At 36.7% G+C, this 16,123-nt stretch overlaps 1 protein-coding gene across 1 annotated transcript in view; it reads left to right on the top strand.

Moving 5' to 3' along the window:
* ZFP82 (ZFP82 zinc finger protein) overlaps window positions 1-16,123 on the top strand; it is a 66,632-nt gene that overhangs the window by 21,927 nt on the left and 28,582 nt on the right. The window lies entirely within an intron of this gene.

Raw genomic sequence — 16,123 nt, 5'->3', positions numbered from 1 at the left:
TTGGGTGATGTTTATACCTACTCTGTCTGTCAGAATCCTGTGTGGACATTCTATGACTTTTTGTCTAAGTTGTGACAACCTACATAAAATGGGAAAAAGAAATGTAATAATAATATATAACTATATATAAATTAGGTAGATATTCCAGTCTTCCTTTCTGTCAATAATAGTTGTGACACATTCCCTTTTAATTACCAAACCGGGAAGTTTTTATGGGTAAAGTTACCCAAACCTTCTTCATAAAAGATCAGAATCTTTGTTGGTTTGCTTTCTTTCAGGTTTTTTTATTTGGGGTTTTTTGTCTGTTTCTTGTTTGTTTTTACACCTGGAAATGATAGGGATAAGACTCAAGGAAATCTTTGAGTTCTATCCATGTTTCATTTGGAAATTTCACATCCCACATGAGCCAGGATCAATCCAGCCCAGCAGACACTAATCTATTTCTCCCTTATTATCATCCCAGCCTTTGATCTGTTTGCATGGTCATGAGAAACTCCAAATAGCGAAGTTATAGTCTCACTTTACATTTTATTGGAATCGCTGCTCTGTCTACTGATGAATGTATTCCTTCATTTATCCTCTACATTATTCTTAATCAAAGTGTCAAAATTTGGTAATGTTCTTGATACTTAGGTTTGACTTTATAATTGTCCTTTCAGAGTATGCTGAAATTTTTTTTATAGTTTATGGTTTCAATACAAGGGGAGAAGAACATGAAAAAAATTAACTACTTCAGACAAGGTAATTATAAGAGCCTCAAACAAGGCACCTCTAATAATCCATGTTGTCTTAAAGTTTCCGTTGTGTGCTAATAGTACAATTACAATGAACATTCTTGTTTATTGTCAACATGATGTAGTTTTACCATCTTCAATTTCAACCTTTTTGTATCCGTAAGTTATAGATGTGTTTTAAAAACACAATATAATTTTTTAATCCAACCTGACAATCTCTTTGTCTTTTAAATAGAGTACTAGGTCCATTTGTAGTCTGTGTAATTACTAATATATTTGGCTTTAAATATACCATCTTGGGCAGCCCTGGTGGCTCAGCGGTTTAGCGCCACCTTCGGTCTGGGGTGTGATCCTGGAGACCAGGGATCCAGTCCCCCGTCGGGCTCCGTGCATGGAGCCTGCTTCTCCCTCTGTCTGTGTCTCTGCCCCTTTCTCTCTCTCTCTCTCTCTCTCTCTCTCATTCTGTGACTCTCATGAATAAATAAATAAAATCTTTAAATAAATAAATAAACAATCTTAATTTGTGCTTTTCAGGTTATCTTGCCAGTTCTGTATTCGTTTCTTCCTTGTTTTATTCAGGATTTTTGAAAATTACCATTTTGTTTTTTCCCTCTACTAGCTTAGAAATTCCATATTTTTAAGCTTTTCTAAAGGTTACCTCAGAAAAACTGTGCATACTAAAACCTATTAAGTTCCAAAACAGTTCATATCTTTACTCATCCCAGTACCACTAGAAAGTATTTGGGGTACTTTAGCTACATTTATCCATCCACCTCCCAATGTAAATTATTGTTCTCTTATATTTTTATTATCTTTTTTTAAACCAGAAGGACATTACTGTTTTACATAGTCAATGTTCTTTTACTTTTTCCCCCATAATTCCTATATTGTTTTCTATTCCTTTGTCTCTCTGTGATAGATTCTGGGCAATTTATTTTGATCTGTTTTTCAGTCACAGAGTCACCAAACAGGTAATGCATTGTTTTGTTTTGCTTTGTTTTTCCCTCACTTGTTTATGTTTGCGGGTTTATCTGTATTAGTTTGCTGGGAGTGTCATAACAAACTACCACAGACTTGATGCCCTAAGCAACAGAAATTTGTTTTCTCACAGTTCTGGAGTCTATTAGCCCAAGATCAAGATGTCAACCTGTCTTTTCCTGAGGCCTTCCCTCCTTGTCTTGCAGATGGCCACCATCTCACTATATCCTCACATGGCTTTTCCTCCATGCCAGCACATCCTTAGTTTGTCACAGTAAATTGGAATTTCTTCTTCTTATGAGGATACCAGTCAGTTTGGATTAGATGCCACCCTTGTTCTAATTTAATCACCTCTTTAAAGGCCACATCTCCATATATTGTGACATTCTGAGGTACTGGGGGTGAGGGTTTCAACATAAAAATTTTCAGCCCATAAAATTGTCTCATCTAGTTTTGCTTATGTGTTGTTAACAGGGTTTTGGTTTTGCTGTCTGATTGCTCTATTTTATGATTCAAAATTTGTGTTGCTACCGCCACTACTTTTCTAGAATCTTTGTTAACCAGCATTAGAGGTAAAATTTACATCCAATAAAATTCACAAATTTCAGGTATATGATTTAATGAATTTTGATAAATGTATACAATCATGTAATTGTTACCACAATCATGATATAGAACGTTTCCAACACTTCCAATAGTTCCTTCATGCCATTTTGTAGTCAATCCTCTCTGTCAGTCCTTGGTAGCCACTGACCTACTTTCTGCCCACAATAGTTTCACCTTTACTAGAATTTCATATAGAAGGAATTATATAGTATGTAATCTTTTATGTAAATCTTCTTACATTATTACATAATTACATAATTCTTTGTGTATTAGAAGCTTACTCTTTTTTTCCTAATATTGCATTGTATGGATATACTCTAATTTGTTTAATCTGTTCACCAATTAGACATTGGTGGTTTCTAGTTTTTTGGGCAGTGTGAATAAAGCTACTATGCACATTCAACTACAAATTTTTGTTTAAGCAGGTATTGAATTCTTTTGGGTAAATATTTAGAAGAGTCACATCTGAGTTATTCACTGAGTATATATTTAACTTTATAAGAGACTGCTGTTGGGGCACCTGGATGGCTCAGTCTGTTAAGCGTCTGCCTTCGGCTCAGGTCATGATCCTGGAGTCCTGAGATTGAGCCCTATGTTATTGGGCTCCCTGCTCACCAGAGTCTGCTTCTTCCTCTCCCTCTACCCCTCCCACCTGCTCATGCTCTCTCTTTCTTGGTCACTCTCTCTCTCTCAAATAAATAAATAAAATATTGTTTTAAAAAAGGAATTCAAAAAATAAAATAAAATAAAATAAAAAAGGAGTTTAAAAAAAAGAATTCAAGGTTGACAAATGAATAAAAAAAGATGCTCAAGTTATAAGTGTAAGTTATTTATCAGTTGGGGATCCCTGGGTGGTGCAGCGGTTTGGCACCTGCCTTTGGCCCAGGGCGCGATCCTGGAGACCCGGGATCGAATCCCACGTCGGGCTCCCGGTGCATGGAGCCTGCTTCTCCCTCTGCCTATGTCTCTGCCTCTCTCTCTCTCTCTCTCTCTCTGTGTGACTATCATAAATAAATAAAAATTAAAAAAAAAAACCTTAGGGGATGTATTTTTTTCCCCTTTAACATTAGATTGCCAAGATTTCATCCATATTATTGCTCAGTACAATCCAGTCATTTTGACTATTCTATAATAAAGTAGTCCCCTCTTATCCACAGTTTAGCTTTCCATGGTTTCAATTACCTGTGCTCAACTGTAGTCCAGTAGCAGATTATCATCTTCCCGATGTATCGTCAGAAGGTCAGTGGTAGCCTGACACTGCCCATAATGCCTATATCAGTCACCTCACTTCATCTCCTCATGTATATATTTGATCATTTCACATCATGAGAAGAAGGGTGAGTACAGCTTAATAAGATATTTTGTAAGAGAACACATTTACATAACTTTTATTACAGCATAGTGTTTTGATTGTTCTAGCTTATTATTTAGATGTTATTGTTAGTCTCTAACTGTGCCTAATGTACACATTAGATTTTATCATACATATGCATGTATAGAAAAAAATAGTATACATAAGGTTTGGTAGTATCTGCAGTTTCTGGTATCCACCGGGAAGGGTCTTGGAAGTATCCCCCATAGATAAGGGAGTACTACTGTATTCCATAGTATAAGCATGTCAGGGACGCCTGCATGGCTCAGAGGCTGAGCATCTGCCTTCAGCTCACCGCATGATCCTGGAGTCCCAGGATTGAGTCCCTATCAGCCCCATTCTCTCTCATGAATAAATAAATAAAATCTTTAAAAATAAATAAATAAACATAAAAATTCATTCATCTACTTTTCTTTATTTTGAGACTTCAGAGTTCTTTTACTACATGGAGTTGTTTCCCTCCACACCTTCCAACACTAGGCAAACACTTATCTCCTGTCTTTTTTTTTTTTTAAGATTTTATTTATTTATTCATGAGAGACACAGAGAAAAAGACAGAGACATAGGCAGAGGGAGAAGCAGGCTCCTTTTGGGGAGCCTGATGGAGGATTTGATCCCAGAATCCCAGGATCATACCATGAGCCAAAGGCAGATGCTCAACCACTGAGCTATGCAGATGCCCCTCCTTTCTGTTTTTACAGATTTGTATAGATTTATACATTTAGGGATCCCTGGGTGGCGCAGCGGTTTGGCGCCTCTCTGCCTCTCTCTCTCTCTCTCTGTATGACTATCATAAATAAATAAATAAAAATTAGGTTTATACATTTAATATAAATGTAATTATATAATCTATTGTCTTTTTTGTCTAGCTTCCTTCACAGAACATGTTTTCAAGGGTTATCTCTTTTGTAGCATGTGTCGGTACTTCATTCTTTTTTTTCTGAATAGCACCCTGTTGTGTGGATATACTACATTTAATTTATCCATGCATTTGTTGCTCGACATCTAGGTTTCCAGTTTTTGGCTACAACTATTAATGCTGCTATGAAAATTCTATTTTTTTAAAGATTTTATTTATTTATTTATTTATTTATGAGAGACAGAGAGAGAGAGAGAGAGAGAGAGGCAGAGACACAGGCAAAGGGAGAAGCAGGCTCCATACAGGAAGCCTGATGTGGGACTCGATCCCGGAACTCCAGGATCACGCCCTGAGCCGCGAAGGCCAGCACTTAACCGCTGAGCCACCCAGGCGTCCCATGCTAAAACATTCTTGAAATGTTTCTGTGTACATATACTTCTCTTTCTCTTGGGAATATATATCTAAGAGTGAAATTACTGGGTTATATGGTCATATACCCTTAACAGTTTGGGGAACTTCCAGACTGTTTTCTAAAGTGCTGCACTATTTTATATTTTCACCAGCCATAAATGAAGATTGATTTCATTTTTTTAAGGATTTTTATCTATTTATTCATCAGAGACACACAGAGAGAGGCAGAGACACAGGCAGAGGGTGAAGTAGGCTCCCTGTGGGAAGCCCAATGAGGGACTCAATCCCAGGACCCCGTGATCACAACCTGAGCCAAAGGCTCAGGTGGGCTCTACCACTGAGCCACCCAAGTGCCCTGAGGATTATGATTTCTTCATAATTCCTTTGGACCACTTGTTATTAAATTTCTTTTATATTAGTCACCCTAATGGGTATGAAGTAGTATCTTACAGTTTTGACTTGCATTTTACTGGTGACTAGTGATGAGCATTTTTTCATGTGCTTAATGGCCATTTATATGCCTTATTTGCAGAAATGTCATTTCAGATACTTTGCCCATTTTGAAACTGGGTTATATGTCTTTCTACTATTTTTTTTAAATTTTTTTAAATTTATTTATGATAGTCACACAGAGAGAGAGAGGCAGAGACACAGGCAGAGGGAGAAGCAGGCTCCATGCACCGGGAGCCCGACGTGGGACTCGATCCCGGGTCTCCAGGATCGTGCCCTAGGCCAAAGGCAGGCGCTAAACCGCTGCGCCACCCAGGGATTAAGTTACACATTTTAACTCCAGATTGAAGCTGCCTTTTTCAATAAGGTATCACCAACAATAATAGTCTATTTCTCAATTAGTCCAGAAATCAGGAAGTTATGATTAATTATCACCCACAGTAATTTCTACTATAGCCATCTTTGTTTTATTTCCCATTTTAATGGAAACATATTGGTTACAGTCAATGTTCTATCTTTTTAAAATTTGAGTAGATAAGAAATTCAAAGAATACTGAGCTGTTCATAGAAAATCTTAGTATGCTAAGGAACAAAGATGCAGAGCCCAAAACAAGGCTGCATGTGATGACACAGAACTTGTGAGGTCTCTACTGCTGCTGCTGCCACTACTGGACCGAATCCCCAGTTTACACTACTAACAACATGGGTGGTAGACTCTAGATGTTTCTGCTACTGCCACCTGTGTACATGGGGTTACCCATTGCCCAGGTGGAATTTCCCATCCTTGTTACTTTGTATCGTCACCTTGCTGTTCTGATATGGGTGCGTTTGAGTGCCAAAGCCCAGGTTCCATTCTTGTACCTTAGCTGCTGAAAAGACAGATGCATTTTCAGTTTAATGAGAATCAACCTCAGCTTCTTAAAGATGGGTATTAACCATAATAGCAGAAGCACATAAATACTGCATAGCCAAATGAGTGACCGATATTCACAAGATGGCATCCCACCAATATACATCATTCTTCCCATAATTGAAAATTAAAACCTCATCTAAAAAGTTTCTCATTTAAAAAAAAAAAAGTTTCTCATTTATTCATGAACTGTTTCTCATTCAACCAAAATTGGGTTGGGTGATGTTTATACCTACTCTGTCTGTCAGAATCCTGTGTGGACATTCTATGACTTTTTGTCTAAGTTGTGACAACCTACATAAAATTTGAAAAAGAAATGTAATAATAATATATAACTATATATAAATTAGGTAGATATTCCAGTCTTCCTTTCTGTCAATAATAGTTGTGACACATTCCCTTTTAATTACCAAACCGGGAAGTTTTTATGGGTAAAGTTACCCAAACCTTCTTCATAAAAGATCAGAATCTTTGTTGGTTTGCTTTCTTTCAGGTTTTTTTGTTTGGGGTTTTTTGTCTGTTTCTTGTTTGTTTTTACAACTGGAAATGATAGGGATAAGACTCAAGGAAATCTTTGAGTTCTATCCATGTTTCATTTGGAAATTTCACATCCCACATGAGCCAGGATCAATCCAGCCCAGCAGACACTAATCTATTTCTCCCTTATTATCATCCCAGCCTTTGATCTGTTTGCATGGTCATGAGAAACTCCAAATAGCGAAGTTATAGTCTCACTTTACATTTTATTGGAATCGCTGCTCTGTCTACTGATGAATGTATTCCTTCATTTATCCTCTACATTATTCTTAATCAAAGTGTCAAAATTTGGTAATGTTCTTGATACTTAGGTTTGACTTTATAATTGTCCTTTCAGAGTATGCTGAAATTTTTTTTATAGTTTATGGTTTCAATACAAGGGGAGAAGAACATGAAAAAAATTAACTACTTCAGGCAAGGTAATTATAAGAGCCTCAAACAAGGCACCTCTAATAATCCATGTTGTCTTAAAGTTTCCGTTGTGTGCTAATAGTACAATTACAATGAACATTCTCGTTTATTGTCAACATGATGTAGTTTTACCATCTTCAATTTCAACCTTTTTGTATCCGTAAGTTATAGATGTGTTTTAAAAACACAATATAATTTTTTAATCCAACCTGACAATCTCTTTGTCTTTTAAATAGAGTACTAGGTCCATTTGTAGTCTGTGTAATTACTAATATATTTGGCTTTAAATATACCATCTTGGGCAGCCCTGGTGGCTCAGCGGTTTAGCGCCACCTTCGGTCTGGGGTGTGATCCTGGAGACCAGGGATCCAGTCCCCCGTCGGGCTCCGTGCATGGAGCCTGCTTCTCCCTCTGTCTGTGTCTCTGCCCCTTTCTCTCTCTCTCTCTCTCTCTCTCTCTCTCTCTCATTCTGTGACTCTCATGAATAAATAAATAAAATCTTTAAATAAATAAATAAACAATCTTAATTTGTGCTTTTCAGGTTATCTTGCCAGTTCTGTATTCGTTTCTTCCTTGTTTTATTCAGGATTTTTGAAAATTACCATTTTGTTTTTTCCCTCTACTAGCTTAGAAATTCCATATTTTTAAGCTTTTCTAAAGGTTACCTCAGAAAAACTGTGCATACTAAAACCTATTAAGTTCCAAAACAGTTCATATCTTTACTCATCCCAGTACCACTAGAAAGTATTTGGGGTACTTTAGCTACATTTATCCATCCACCTCCCAATGTAAATTATTGTTCTCTTATATTTTTATTATCTTTTTTTAAACCAGAAGGACATTACTGTTTTACATAGTCAATGTTCTTTTACTTTTTCCCCCATAATTCCTATATTGTTTTCTATTCCTTTGTCTCTCTGTGATAGATTCTGGGCAATTTATTTTGATCTGTTTTTCAGTCACAGAGTCACCAAACAGGTAATGCATTGTTTTGTTTTGCTTTGTTTTTCCCTCACTTGTTTATGTTTGCGGGTTTATCTGTATTAGTTTGCTGGGAGTGTCATAACAAACTACCACAGACTTGATGCCCTAAGCAACAGAAATTTGTTTTCTCACAGTTCTGGAGTCTATTAGCCCAAGATCAAGATGTCAACCTGTCTTTTCCTGAGGCCTTCCCTCCTTGTCTTGCAGATGGCCACCATCTCACTATATCCTCACATGGCTTTTCCTCCATGCCAGCACATCCTTAGTTTGTCACAGTAAATTGGAATTTCTTCTTCTTATGAGGATACCAGTCAGTTTGGATTAGATGCCACCCTTGTTCTAATTTAATCACCTCTTTAAAGGCCACATCTCCATATATTGTGACATTCTGAGGTACTGGGGGTGAGGGTTTCAACATAAAAATTTTCAGCCCATAAAATTGTCTCATCTAGTTTTGCTTATGTGTTGTTAACAGGGTTTTGGTTTTGCTGTCTGATTGCTCTATTTTATGATTCAAAATTTGTGTTGCTACCGCCACTACTTTTCTAGAATCTTTGTTAACCAGCATTAGAGGTAAAATTTACATCCAATAAAATTCACAAATTTCAGGTATATGATTTAATGAATTTTGATAAATGTATACAATCATGTAATTGTTACCACAATCATGATATAGAACGTTTCCAACACTTCCAATAGTTCCTTCATGCCATTTTGTAGTCAATCCTCTCTGTCAGTCCTTGGTAGCCACTGACCTACTTTCTGCCCACAATAGTTTCACCTTTACTAGAATTTCATATAGAAGGAATTATATAGTATGTAATCTTTTATGTAAATCTTCTTACATTATTACATAATTACATAATTCTTTGTGTATTAGAAGCTTACTCTTTTTTTCCTAATATTGCATTGTATGGATATACTCTAATTTGTTTAATCTGTTCACCAATTAGACATTGGTGGTTTCTAGTTTTTTGGGCAGTGTGAATAAAGCTACTATGCACATTCAACTACAAATTTTTGTTTAAGCAGGTATTGAATTCTTTTGGGTAAATATTTAGAAGAGTCACATCTGAGTTATTCACTGAGTATATATTTAACTTTATAAGAGACTGCTGTTGGGGCACCTGGATGGCTCAGTCTGTTAAGCGTCTGCCTTCGGCTCAGGTCATGATCCTGGAGTCCTGAGATTGAGCCCTATGTTATTGGGCTCCCTGCTCACCAGAGTCTGCTTCTTCCTCTCCCTCTACCCCTCCCACCTGCTCATGCTCTCTCTTTCTTGGTCACTCTCTCTCTCTCAAATAAATAAATAAAATATTGTTTTAAAAAAGGAATTCAAAAAATAAAATAAAATAAAAAAGGAGTTTAAAAAAAAGAATTCAAGGTTGACAAATGAATAAAAAAAGATGCTCAAGTTATAAGTGTAAGTTATTTATCAGTTGGGGATCCCTGGGTGGTGCAGCGGTTTGGCACCTGCCTTTGGCCCAGGGCGCGATCCTGGAGACCGGGATCGAATCCCACGTCGGGCTCCCGGTGCATGGAGCCTGCTTCTCCCTCTGCCTATGTCTCTGCCTCTCTCTCTCTCTCTCTCTCTCTGTGTGACTATCATAAATAAATAAAAATTAAAAAAAAAACCTTAGGGGATGTATTTTTTTCCCCTTTAACATTAGATTGCCAAGATTTCATCCATATTATTGCTCAGTACAATCCAGTCATTTTGACTATTCTATAATAAAGTAGTCCCCTCTTATCCACAGTTTAGCTTTCCATGGTTTCAATTACCTGTGCTCAACTGTAGTCCAGTAGCAGATTATCATCTTCCCGATGTATCGTCAGAAGGTCAGTGGTAGCCTGACACTGCCCATAATGCCTATATCAGTCACCTCACTTCATCTCCTCATGTATATATTTGATCATTTCACATCATGAGAAGAAGGGTGAGTACAGCTTAATAAGATATTTTGTAAGAGAACACATTTACATAACTTTTATTACAGCATAGTGTTTTGATTGTTCTAGCTTATTATTTAGATGTTATTGTTAGTCTCTAACTGTGCCTAATGTACACATTAGATTTTATCATACATATGCATGTATAGAAAAAAATAGTATACATAAGGTTTGGTAGTATCTGCAGTTTCTGGTATCCACCGGGAAGGGTCTTGGAAGTATCCCCCATAGATAAGGGAGTACTACTGTATTCCATAGTATAAGCATGTCAGGGATGCCTGCATGGCTCAGAGGCTGAGCATCTGCCTTCAGCTCACCGCATGATCCTGGAGTCCCAGGATTGAGTCCCTATCAGCCCCATTCTCTCTCATGAATAAATAAATAAAATCTTTAAAAATAAATAAATAAACATAAAAATTCATTCATCTACTTTTCTTTATTTTGAGACTTCAGAGTTCTTTTACTACATGGAGTTGTTTCCCTCCACACCTTCCAACACTAGGCAAACACTTATCTCCTGTCTTTTTTTTTTTTAAGATTTTATTTATTTATTCATGAGAGACACAGAGAAAAAGACAGAGACATAGGCAGAGGGAGAAGCAGGCTCCTTTTGGGGAGCCTGATGGAGGATTTGATCCCAGAATCCCAGGATCATACCATGAGCCAAAGGCAGATGCTCAACCACTGAGCTACGCAGATGCCCCTCCTTTCTGTTTTTACAGATTTGTATAGATTTATACATTTAGGGATCCCTGGGTGGTGCAGCGGTTTGGCGCCTGCCTTTGGCCCAGGACACGATCCTGGAGACCCGGGATCGAATCCCACGTCGGGCTCCTGGTGCATGGAGCCTGCTTCTCCCTCTGCCTGTGTCTCTGCCTCTCTCTCTCTCTCTCTCTGTATGACTATCATAAATAAATAAAAAAAATTTAGGTTTATACATTTAATATAAATGTAATTATATAATATATTGTCTTTTTTGTCTAGCTTCCTTCACAGAACATGTTTTCAAGGGTTATCTCTTTTGTAGCATGTGTCGGTACTTCATTCTTTTTTTTCTGAATAGCACCCTGTTGTGTGGATATACTACATTTAATTTATCCATGCATTTGTTGCTCGACATCTAGGTTTCCAGTTTTTGGCTACAACTATTAATGCTGCTATGAAAATTCTATTTTTTTTAAGATTTTATTTATTTATTTATTTATTTATGAGAGACAGAGAGAGAGAGAGAGAGAGAGAGGCAGAGACACAGGCAAAGGGAGAAGCAGGCTCCATACAGGAAGCCTGATGTGGGACTCGATCCCGGAACTCCAGGATCACGCCCTGAGCCGCGAAGGCCAGCACTTAACCGCTGAGCCACCCAGGCGTCCCATGCTAAAACATTCTTGAAATGTTTCTGTCTACATATACTTCTCTTTCTCTTGGGAATATATATCTAAGAGTGAAATTACTGGGTTATATGGTCATATACCCTTAACAGTTTGGGGAACTTCCAGACTGTTTTCTAAAGTGCTGCACTATTTTATATTTTCACCAGCCATAAATGAAGATTGATTTCATTTTTTTAAGGATTTTTATCTATTTATTCATCAGAGACACACAGAGAGAGGCAGAGACACAGGCAGAGGGTGAAGTAGGCTCCCTGTGGGAAGCCCAATGAGGGACTCAATCCCAGGACCCCGTGATCACAACCTGAGCCAAAGGCTCAGGTGGGCTCAACCACTGAGCCACCCAAGTGCCCTGAGGATTATGATTTCTTCATAATTCCTTTGGACCACTTGTTATTAAATTTCTTTTATATTAATCACCCTAATGGGTATGAAGTAGTATCTTACAGTTTTGACTTGCATTTTACTGGTGACTAGTGATGAGCATTTTTTCATGTGCTTAATGGCCATTTATATGCCTTATTTGCAGAAATGTCATTTCAGATACTTTGCCCATTTTGAAACTGGGTTATATGTCTTTCTACTATTTTTTTTAAAATTTTTTTAAATTTATTTATGATAGTCACACAGAGAGAGAGAGGCAGAGACACAGGCAGAGGGAGAAGCAGGCTCCATGCACCGGGAGCCCGACGTGGGACTCGATCCCGGGTCTCCAGGATCGTGCCCTAGGCCAAAGGCAGGCGCTAAACCGCTGCGCCACCCAGGGATTGGGATACACTTTTTAATATTGCTTTTGATCAATTTGCCTCTTTTATTTTCTTCCAATGAGTATTTCCTACTTTTTCAGGCTATCTGTAATTGTGATTCATTTATAATCCGATCCACAAAGGACATACACAAGTGAATTTTGCATACAAGAATTATACGTAAGACCAATTGGAATTGGGGAAGAGATTATCATTCCTGAACTCACTAGGAAATGTAGAAGGTGGGCTTTTTCCTCAGTTTCAAGGAGATAGTCATCATGTGTTACATTGAATGGTCTGTGAACCAAGAGACCAAATGTGCCTTGGAATGACTATAGCAAACCTCTTCCCACAGAAAATAACTTTAGTCCCTTATGATTTCACTAGAAATTTTGACCAAATGTTCAGATTAAAAATAATAATTACATTTTACATAAGTTTTCCTAGAGAATAGGAAAGCAGAAACAATGGCTTTTTTAATTTATTTTTTTTATTTTTAACAATGGCTTCTTTTATGAAAATACAATCACCTCAGTTTCAGAATTTCCCAAGGACAGCGTAAGGAAAGAAAATTTTAGGAAAGGTTATATAAGAAAATTATAGGCAGGCTTCATTCATGAAGATGGATGCAAAATCCTTATCCAGATTAATAGCAAATGAATTCAGCAATTTTTAGGCAGCTGGATCATGACCATTTGGGATATTTACTCTAGAAATGCAAATTTGATTTAATATTAGAAAATCACAAGACCATCTCAAAAATGAAAAAAAAAAGCCTTTGATTAAATTAAAGATCTACTCAGCATCAAGCCTCTCAAAAAGATAGTAAAAGAAGGGAACTTCTGAGAAAGGATATCTAAGAACCTTAAGCAAACGTTATACTTAAATGATGAAATGTTGAAATCTTTCCCTTTGAGATCATGACTAAGGCAAGAATGCCTGTTACCATTACTGCTAATCAACTATGTACTGGCGGCATCACTTGATGACCAAACAAGGAAGCTTCTAGTTCTGTCCTAATAATAAAATGTTGCTCCAGTTTCACACTGCTAAGTTCATTCCAGTGTGAAGATACTACATAAATATAAAATATTAAAGTCACTTGGCTGTTTCTAAATAGTTATGCATTTGTCAACTCTTTGGTGACTAAGTGATGAGAGCTTAGCCTGAAATCCTTATTATACTAATGGTTGTCAGATTTCTCTCTGTGAAGAATTGAGTTGCACTCAATACATTTACTACATTTCTAACATACAGCTTTTCTCTTACTGACTTGCTTTGGAGATTGTAAAGATTTGACTTTTAATGGAAATAATTACTATATTACAATATTTGTTTGGCTTCATTCTTCCATACTCTCCATTTATAAGGTTTATTCCCCTATGAAGACTTTCTGAGCATTTTGAAGCATTTATTGAAAGCCACACACCTCAATACGGTCATCAAATTTATATGGCTTTTTTATATCTTGCATAGGTAAGCCTTAAGCTGTTTCTAAATTTCTTGCCATAGGGCAGCTCTGGTGGCACAGCGGTTTAGCGCTGCCTGCAGCTGGGGGTGTGATCCTGGAGACCCGGGATCGAGTCCCATGTGTCTCTGCCTCTCTCTCTCTCTGGGTCTCTATGAATAGGTAAATAAATAAGATATTTAAAAAAATAAATTTCTTGCCATACATAAAGATGTATTAGGTTTCAGACTGATGTGGACACTTCGATGTCTAACGAGGTTTGACATTGACAGAAATATTTTCAACACTTGGAATGAACATGTCCTTTAATTTCTGAATGTAAATGTCCCTTGTATTGTCACATCCCTTGGTATCTCCTCTACAGCCTCTTCTGGGTGGCAACTTTGTGCTTTGTGGGAATTGCTGCACTACATAGAAGCTATAACCAAACACCTTCTCTTAACCTATATCAATGGGAAGATTGATTTACATATAAAATACTTAGGAACTTTATGGTTTATTAATTTTTTAACTCGAAAAAATATGCACTTCTCTGACACAGTAAGTCTTAGAATCCTATGCCCCTTTGTTCCTAGGGAATTGAAACAAAAAAATGCGGTGAAGACAGAAGTGTTCAGTTGATCATATAGCTGTACAAAATTGTATTGAATGTTATGAGTTATGTACATAATCATTATTTTTGTCAGTTTATAGAAAAAGAATAAACACAAGGCCAATGTTTCCAAAGTAATAAAAAACACCTTTGCACATAGGATAGATCTTTCATATACATTCAATGTTTAAGAATGAATACAAACCAATAGGAGATAAATGACAAAGGGCTGTTCTCAGCCCTCTTCCCTCATGTAGATTATAACATTTAAAAAAAAAAAACTTTAAATAAATAAATAAATAAATAAATACTTTTCAGGGCAGTCCTGGTGGCTCAGCGGTGATCCTGGAGACCCGGGATCGAGTCTTGCACTGGGCTCCCTGCATGGAGCCTGATTCTCCCTCTGTCTGTGTCTCTGCCTCTCTCTCTCTCTCTCTCTCTCTCTCTGTGTCTCTCATGAATAAATAAATAAAATCTGTAAAAAAAATTCTTTTCTTACAATACTACTCAGCCACACACACAAAAGTGAAACTGCCATTTGCAATGATGTGGATGGAACTAGAGGGTATTATGCTGAGTGAAATAAGTCAATCAGAGAAAGACAATTATATGATCTCACTCAAATGAGAAACATATGGAATTTAAGAAACAAAACAGAGGATCATAGGGGAAGGGAGGGAAAAATAAAATGACAAAATAAGAAAGGGAGACAAATCTTAAGAGACTCTTTTTAAAAAGTTTTTATTTATATACTCATGAGAGACAGAGAAATGGGATATGGAGTGGTAACAATATTTCTGATTGAATATGAAGAATGGCCAGTCGTCACCCCTCTCCAATGAATCTCCAAAGAAGAGAGGATGAATTATATAGCTGTAAAGGGACAATATGCTATATTAGCTTAGAAATCAATTGCTGAAACTGACCACCACCAACCTGAAATCCCCAGTCCCAAACTAAAAAATTTTCTATCTTCTCTTTGGCATCTTACCATCCATACCTAATTATATATATACAGAACTTTGCTCTTTGAAATTGGCATCTGTATTTGAGAAATGAAATGCAGGCCAGGATAAAATTCAGGACCCAAAAAACTCAAGTAGGAGATAGAGTCATGTTTTCTTTTCAGGGATTATGATCAATATCAAAAGGTACCTCATAACTTTTCCTTTATTAGAAAGAGTGAGACCATCTCCCTCCTGAGGGAAAAAACGTATTTAGGAATATAATGAACAAAGCCATCCAATATGAAAGAATATGATGCACCCATTAAAATATTAAGGGTATGTAATAAATTAAATGTTCATGATGTAATTTTAAGTGTGTTGCTCCTAATACTTAAGAAAATGTGAAGTATATTTAAATGCTGGTTACTTGAATAGATTCTGTAGAGCATATCAAATAGATTATTTTTGTCTTTTATTGTGGATGTCTAGGAAGTAAATTTTCCCTGAGAACAATATACTAAAGGTCATACTAATCTAGGTGATTTGCACATTCTAATTTAATCTGGAAATAATATGTACTTATATATCATTCATCTTTAATCAATCTCTACCTAGTATGTTCTGTCTAGATTAATAACATACATATGGAACCCCCCAATTTAACTACTTCCCTGGTAATGTATTACTTCTAAGATTATAAACATCCTGTGGCGAACAAACATTCCCACATATTTGTGTGCATTTACTCGACTATTTCCTTAAGATAACTTCTAAAAGTTG

The sequence above is a fragment of the Vulpes lagopus genome, chromosome 2 (genome assembly GCF_018345385.1).
Source record: "Vulpes lagopus strain Blue_001 chromosome 2, ASM1834538v1, whole genome shotgun sequence".
Lineage (NCBI taxonomy): Eukaryota > Metazoa > Chordata > Mammalia > Carnivora > Canidae > Vulpes > Vulpes lagopus.
The sequence above is the reverse complement of the archived record's forward strand: the minus strand, read 5'-3'. Positions and strand labels throughout refer to the sequence as shown.